Genomic DNA, 7,832 nt, shown 5'->3' with positions numbered 1-7,832 from the left:
CAAGGGAAAAAGGAGGGGACTGTTATAGATTAAAATTTAGGGGCTGGGATGTGGCTCAAGCGGTAGCGCGCTCGCCTGACATGCGTCCGGCCCGGGTTCGATCCTCAGCACCACATAAAAACAAAGATGTTGTGTCCGCCGATAACTAAAAAAAAATAAAATATTAACATTCTCTCTCTGTCTCTCCCTCTCTCACTCTCTCTCTCTTTAAAAAAAAAAGATTAAAATTTAAAATGTTATGATTTAGATATGAGGTGTCCTCCAAAAGCTCACATATGATATGATGCTAGAATTTTCAGAGGTAAAAATGATTGGGTTATGAGAATCTTAACATAGTGGATTAATCCACTGATATAGATTAACTGGGCAGTTAACTGTAAGCAAGTAGGATGTGGCTGAAGAGGAAGGTCACTGGGGGTGTAACTTTAGGGTTTATATTTGGTCCCTGGTGAACAGAGCTCTCTCTCTGCTCCTGGTTGCCATGTCCAGACCTGCTTTCCTCTACCATACCTTCCTGTCATGATGTTCTGTCTCACTTTGGGCCCAGAGCTATGGAATCAGCCAACCATGGATTAAACCTCTGAAACTGTGAGTCAAAATAAACTTTTTCTTTTCTATGTTGTTCTTTTCAGTTTTTTGTTTGTTTTGTTTTGTTTTGTTTTTGTTCACAGCAATGAAAAATTGACTAAAATAGAAACCAACTAAAAGAAAAACTGAACCTTGTTTGGATCCTAATTTGAATAAATCAACTCTAAAAAGACATTGAGACAATTTTACCATTGACCAGACTTTAGGATATATTCAGGAATTGCTAATATTTTTAGGAGTAATAATGGTAACATAGTGATGTTTTAAGAAAATCTTCCCAAGTACCAACAAGTCCCCAGTTTCCAGATCTTAATTTCTAACATTGTTCTTTTTAAAAAGGAACCAGGTTCCCTTGGGGAAATAATTGATTCCCAAGCTGGAACAGGGAAAAAGACTAGGTGTGGAACATTACATGGTTCCATAAAGTATGAAAGAACTCAAAAAGGACATGACTTTCTCACACAGGAGCCAACTCAAAGGATCTCCTAATGGCCAAAGCTAGAACCAGTTAGGTGAGAAAATATTGGTAGTATTAGAATATAACCCATAGACTAAAATAAAAGCTGAGTCTATAACAATATGAATAATAGAATAAATAAATTTGGGAGAAAGCTTTGCTCTTTCTTATAGAATTTCAAATAATAAAAATAGAAAATTATCATTAGTTTCCCTCTAAAGGCTTACAAGAAGACTTTATTTGCCCTAACAAGATGACACAGAAAATATAATTGCATTTATAAAATACCAAAATAACTCAGACATTTTTCAGTGCTTCATTCTGAGTCTGAGGCTCTGCCACCAGGATGGGTTGATTCTACTTTCCTTTGTGTGATGGACGTGGGGACACACTTCCCAAATCCTTCCTCAATGAAGGTCTGTGGCCACCACACCTGAGATATGCTGTTAGGAGTGTTGACATGCTGTTAGGAGTGTTGTCAGAATCGTCAGCTGTCACATCTTCCAGGGATCTGCTTACAGCTGCTTCATCCAAGGTCACGTCCTTTTCCAGGTGGGCCCACACCCAATATTGCATAATCAACTCTGGGGCATGAAGGTCTGGTTTTTCTGGCCCAAGTTAGCTCCAGAGCAACCCATGAAGTCAGTTAAGATTGTCATTGGGGCCAGGTGTGGTGGTACATGCCTGTAATTACAGCCCCTCAGAAGGCTGAGGCAGGAGGATTGCAAGTTTGAGACTAGCCTGTGCAACTTAGCAAGACCCTGTCTCAAAAACAAAATTAAGGGGCTGGGGTTGTGGCTCAGTGTAGAGTTCTTGCCTAGTACCTGTGAGGCACTGGGTTTGATCCTCAGCACCACATAAAAAAAATAACTAAAGTTTAAAAATAAAAGAGGAACTCTGGGGAATTTAAAAAATTTAGGTTAAATAAAAAGGAATGGGAGTGTATCTCAGTGGCACAGCACCCCTGGATTCAATCCCCACCACAACACACACACACACAAATTGTCATTAGGCCAGCACATCTCAATTCCCTCTGTCCCTCTACTACCTTGCTTGCCTGTCCCTCACTTCCACAAATGATATCCTGGCCCACTACCACCAATGAATGGGTACGTAATAAAATGTCCAAATCTTTCCTGCTGAGTCCTCCAAGTTCTTTCTTTGGAATTGAAAAGCAATACACTGGGACATTTGCAGTCCTGGGATTGAAAAATTGGCATAATGGGTAGGATTCCAAAGAGAAACTTGTCAAGTTGACTTCAGAGTTGTGAAAGCGCATGGAGTCTGCGAGGGAACTCCGGGAGCCACTTAGGCTCAGCTCCAGGGAGTATAGGAAGAGTTAGGAACTAGAAAAAGGCTCATTTTGAACAGGTTGACGGCAAGGATGTGCTGTCAAGGCATTTAGAACAGACAACTGTCTACAGGTCATGGCTTGCCATTAGGCTAAACTGAGTGAAATCACAGGCCCAGAGTCCAGGGAAGGGCATTGGTGACTAGTGAAAACTGGGACCTTCAGTGGAACCCACTCAGGGAATCCAGTATTGCCAGTCATTCAGAAGTGGCAGTAGAGGGCAAAACAATAGTGGAAGCTAGACCTGTAATGGTTCAAAAGTTAAAGACCCAGCAGAAGCAGGCTGAGGTTTGAATCCAGATCTGCTCCTTGCTCCACAGAGAGATTTACATTACCCCATGAGACCATATACTCCTGCAGAGCTGGTAGAACTGGGGTCCAAGTTTAGGCAAAAAATGAAAGGAAGTGTACCTGCATGGCTGCTCCACCTGTGGAACACTGGAGCAGATGGCATATGTTGAATGGTACAGAATTGTCTAAGATGGCTTCAGTAACTGCTCACTCTGCTTTATGTCAGTGGCACATCAGGGACGCTGATTGAAGAGTAGGGGTCATTACTAGCTTAGCTTCTTCTTGCCACTCACAATATGTGGCCAAATTCAGGAGCTATTTCTATGCTTTATGGGCCTCAATGGAAGAATCACAGAGCTATTTGTGAGAACTGGGAATGAAATATGCTATTTATGTGCAGCCTTTCCCAGGACCAGACAGTGTGGCTTTTACTGCCAGAATGAAGGATGCAGTGTCACATGCAGCCCTGCCATCCAGTTATGGTGCCCTCATGTCAATACTATCTATCCCTGTTAGTAGGGCAGCCCTCCAGCAAGTAGCATGTGATAAAGCAGATCTAGGAAAGACAGAAAGATTGTGACAGAAAGTAGGAGTCCATAAAACCCAGCCAAAATTGGCACCTCACGGAGTCTCCAATAGACAGATGTAGGTAGAATTACTATCAGCAGGAGTAGATGAAAGGAAAATAGACAACCTAATCCCACCCTGGTACAGTTGTGAAAACAATTGCCACAGGACAAGGTTCCAGCCTTTACCTCTCAATAAGGAGACACAAGGGGAGGCAATCAGAAAGGTAGAATGGATTCCTACTGTAAAAAAGAGACAGACACAAGCTTCTCCTATTAGGAGATGTAATGAAAGCAGAGCCCTTGACTACTCCTGAGAAGTCTTTGAGCCCTTGCGTATGAATGACTATGGAAAAGGTCAAGATTCAGGGACCCAAGCCATGTCTTTGGACTGGAGGCTATATATAAAACTGGCAATACTTTGGTCTTCCAAAAATTTAGAGAGTGGGGCTGGGGTTGTGGCTCAAGCGGTAGCGTGCTTGCCTGACATGCGTGCGACCCAGGTTCGATCCTCAGCACCACATACAAACAAAGATGTTGTGTCTGCCGAAAACTAAAAAATATTTTAAAAATTCTCTCTCTCTCTCTTAAAAAAAAATTAGAGAGCATCAATGAACATTGGAGCTAAGTGAACATTGACATATGGTAATCCTGATAAATTCTCAGGCAGGTTAACTGCTGTTGATGGATACAGGTGGTAAACAGTGAGAGTCCAAGCCAAAATGCTGACTCTGCAGCTTGGACACGGGTCACCCACCCTCTATCAGTGTTCCTGAATATATAATAGGTGTTGATAGCTTGTGGGGTAAATGCCTGCAAGCCACCATAGGGAAGTTCCATTTAAGCATATGTCAGCTGTAAAGCCAATATTGAGAGGGCATGCTGAATAACCCCTCGAGGTTTTACCTGTGATCCTGCCAAATTGTCGCACTAAACAATCAATATCCACTGGCTGGTAACTATCAGAGACATCAGAGCCCATATACAAATTGGCTAAAGTAAACATAATTTACCCAATCCACAGCTCTTTTAACTCTCCTCTGTGGCCAATAAGAAAGTAGGATGGGGGTTGGGGCTGTAGCTCAGTCGCTAGAGCAGTTGCCTAGCCATGTGTAAGGCATTTGGTTAGTTTCTTAGCACCACATAAAAATGTAACAAAATAAAGGCATGATGTCCGTCTACAACTACAAAAAAAATTTTTTTAAAAAAGTAGGATAGAACTTGGCTTTATGACGGCAGGGTGTAGAAAATTAAATAAGGTGATCCCTCCACTTTATGCAGCTGTTCCCAATATAGTCAATATTCTAGAAGAGGTAGTACACAATTGGGAACATATCACTGCGTGCTGGATTGTGCTACCCTTCTTTATCATAGATAAAGTTCTTGAGAGTAAAACCTCATTTGCCTTCATATAGGAAGGCCCACAATGGATGTTTTCAGTGTTACTTCAGGATATTTCCATTCCCCCATCTTGTGTCCTGGTATGATAACAAACCTTCACTAGTGAAAATGTTCACATAATGATCATATCTGATCCTTTTTCAGTGCTCACCAAGGCTACCCCCATTCTTTGACTCATTTGCAAAGACGGACCATAAACCTTGACAAAGTTCAGGGCCATAGCTAATTGGTGAAGCCCTAAGCAACTCAGCAAGACCCTGTCTCTCTATAAAATACAAAAAAAGGCTGGGGATATGGCTCAGTGGTTAAGTGTCCCTGGGTTCAATCCCTGATACAAAAGGAAAAAAAATTCTTGGATATTGACTGGTCAAGTAAGACAAAAGTTATATACCTCAGGTTGTAATAAAGTTCAGGCATTTCCACTTCCCAATACAGTAAGGCAAACATATGTGACTGCATGACCAATATAATTCAGCAACCTGTACACTCAGAAAAATGAGAAATTATATCCCATCTGATTCAAATGTACGATATGTCAAGATCATTGTACTGTCATGTGTAACTAATTAAAACAAGTTAAAAAAATAAAAGAATTTGTGGGACTACTGGGTTACTGGAGGGCTTTGATCCTTCATTTGGCTCAGTTATTACAACCCCTATTGTCGTGAACCTGCTATGTCATTAACATAACAACCAAACACTTTTGTCTTTCCACAATGTCAGAGTTTACTAAATAACAGTAAGCTCACAGGCTATCTATCCCACTTTCATCAGCAGCGGTTCACTGAATACTTGTGGATAACCTGGTAATGATAAACTGGGCAAACCCAAGTCCTTTTGTTCTAATCTTTCTAATATCTATAACATTCAAGACACACATACTTCACACAATGGTATCTAAATAGGTCACAGGAAGTTTAAGAAAGGGTTCAAGCGACCACAAGGTTACAGAGTACAGGCAAAAAGAGAAATACAAAAAGTCACTATACGTGGTCAGATAAGGATTTTAATAAACCAGTTTCACAGAGTTGTCCAAAGCAAAGGGTTTAGATGGATGACAGTTTTACAGTGTCAGTTTGGTGCGTCAGCTGGGAATGGCTATATGTGGTCATCACAGGGAGGAGAATGAAGATTGATGAGGATAGGAAATCAGAGATTTGTCACTATGGTGATTTTACTGAGCAAGGCTCATGAAGAGTGACCAGGTGATTAAGATGGGGCTCAAGATGCCACCATATTCAGTCTCAAGGGGATCCTCCTTTTATGGGTCTTGAGTGAGTGGTTCTCATCTGGTGAGGTTTTATAAGCTCCCGTGTCTGGTGTTCCTGATATGATTTGGGACGTCCACTTGTCAGGGTGCTCCTTGATTTAGTTTGATACATTGGCATGTGTAAGTTATCACTACTTATGGTAGTGCCAGGAGGATGGTGGCTGTTTACTGTACAAACAGTTCTACCTTGGCACATGTACTAAAAGGGAGTAACTCAGGTTTTGGCATAGCCTGAAAACTGCTTTATTCTACACATCAAAGAGTAATTCAGAGCAGAGCCTGGCCTGCTCTCAACACCTATATATAATTTGTGTAGAGGGTACAGTATGGAACTGGACTTACCAGCATACTTAGGCATTTAATAAAGCCAAATGAACAATAAAACAGGCACAAGCCCTTGGGACACTAGTCACATCAAAATCTACTGAGCTTACCATTTATGTAACTCCAGATAGCTTTTATGGATTAAGGTACATAAGACCCCATTGGATTTTGGTCACAGTTATGGAAGGGCACAGAGGAATGTTAAAGCTTAGAAAACAACTGTGTGCCACTTATGCTCTCCTTCTTTCCATAGAGTCCATCACCAGGGAAGCAGAATTCAAGGTTGTGACCACAACAGTGGTCAAGGCCCTACAATCAGGGATAGCTCAGGTAGCACCCGCTATGAAATGGGGTGAATACCTTCAACAATAAAGAATAGACAATACTTCACCTCTCAGCTTAGAACTCTGACAGTTCCTGGGACCAGTCACCTATGTAGCAAAAAAAGATGACATGCCAGAAAACATACCTTTACTCCCTTCACCTGTATAAGAAGGCCATCCTCCAATACCCCCAGAGTCAACCTGGTACACTGTTGGATCAGGAAAATGTAACCCCCCCCAGAGTGGAGAGCTGTAACCTATCACCCAGGGACCGAGGCTCTAATTGACAAAGGACAAGGACACAGCAGCCAGTGGGATGGATTGTGAACAGTATGGATGGTTCTTGCTCAGGAAAGTGGGCCATTAACTCTCTGCACTGACAGCTGGGCCGTACTTAGAGAACGCACAAAGTGGCAACAATGGCAGATGATTGATGGCAGGCCTCTGTAGGGAAAGCTGCTATGGGAGAATATATGGTGTTGTAGTCAAACCAAATTTGTCACAATGTACCATGTGACTGTTTGTTGCCCTTTCCAATTTCCAGGATATGATGAAGCTGACCAACTGAAAAGGTAAGCTGCTAGGAGACCCCTGCAGAAAAAATTGCCAATTGTCTACATGGTAAATTAAAGCACTTAGGTCAAAAGATTATGTGGATAACTGTGACACGCTGAGGGTGGCCCATAAATATATCTGATGTTGTTGCTGTCTACCAGAACTGTCTTGCCTGCTCTCAGCACTACCCACGACAAATGAATGGCCACTAAGGGGCAGATGATGTCCCTCTTCAACAATGGCAGATAGACTATATTGGCCTTTTCCCATCATCAGAAGGGGCCAAAGCAGTGGTTTGCCTTTTGAATACAGCCTTAGTTGCTCTGAGGCTTATTTTTAAAAGGACATGTGTTAAGAGCCACAGCCGAAGGGGCCCCAGCAAACTTCCAGCTGCCAGCAAACTTCCAGCTGCCGGCTGATGATTGGCTCACAGCAGCCCCAGCAACATCTAGCTGATTGGCTCCTCTGCGGTGATGCTCATTGGAGATGATCATTGAGCTGTTTCCCCGCCCTTTCAGACTGCCAGCTGATGATTGGCTCACAGTGGCCCCAGCAACATCTAGCTGATTGGCTCCTCTGCGGTGATGCTCATTGGGCTGCTTCCCTGCCCTTTCAGACCACGGAGCTGCTCATTGGGGGACTTTTTTGGCTCCACCCACGCGACCCAGCCAATCGGCCTCAAGAGCAGGAGGATGGGAGGAGGTGG

This window comes from Marmota flaviventris, chromosome 9 (assembly GCF_047511675.1).
Source record: "Marmota flaviventris isolate mMarFla1 chromosome 9, mMarFla1.hap1, whole genome shotgun sequence".
NCBI lineage: Eukaryota > Metazoa > Chordata > Mammalia > Rodentia > Sciuridae > Marmota > Marmota flaviventris.
Note: the sequence above shows the minus strand (reverse complement) of the source record.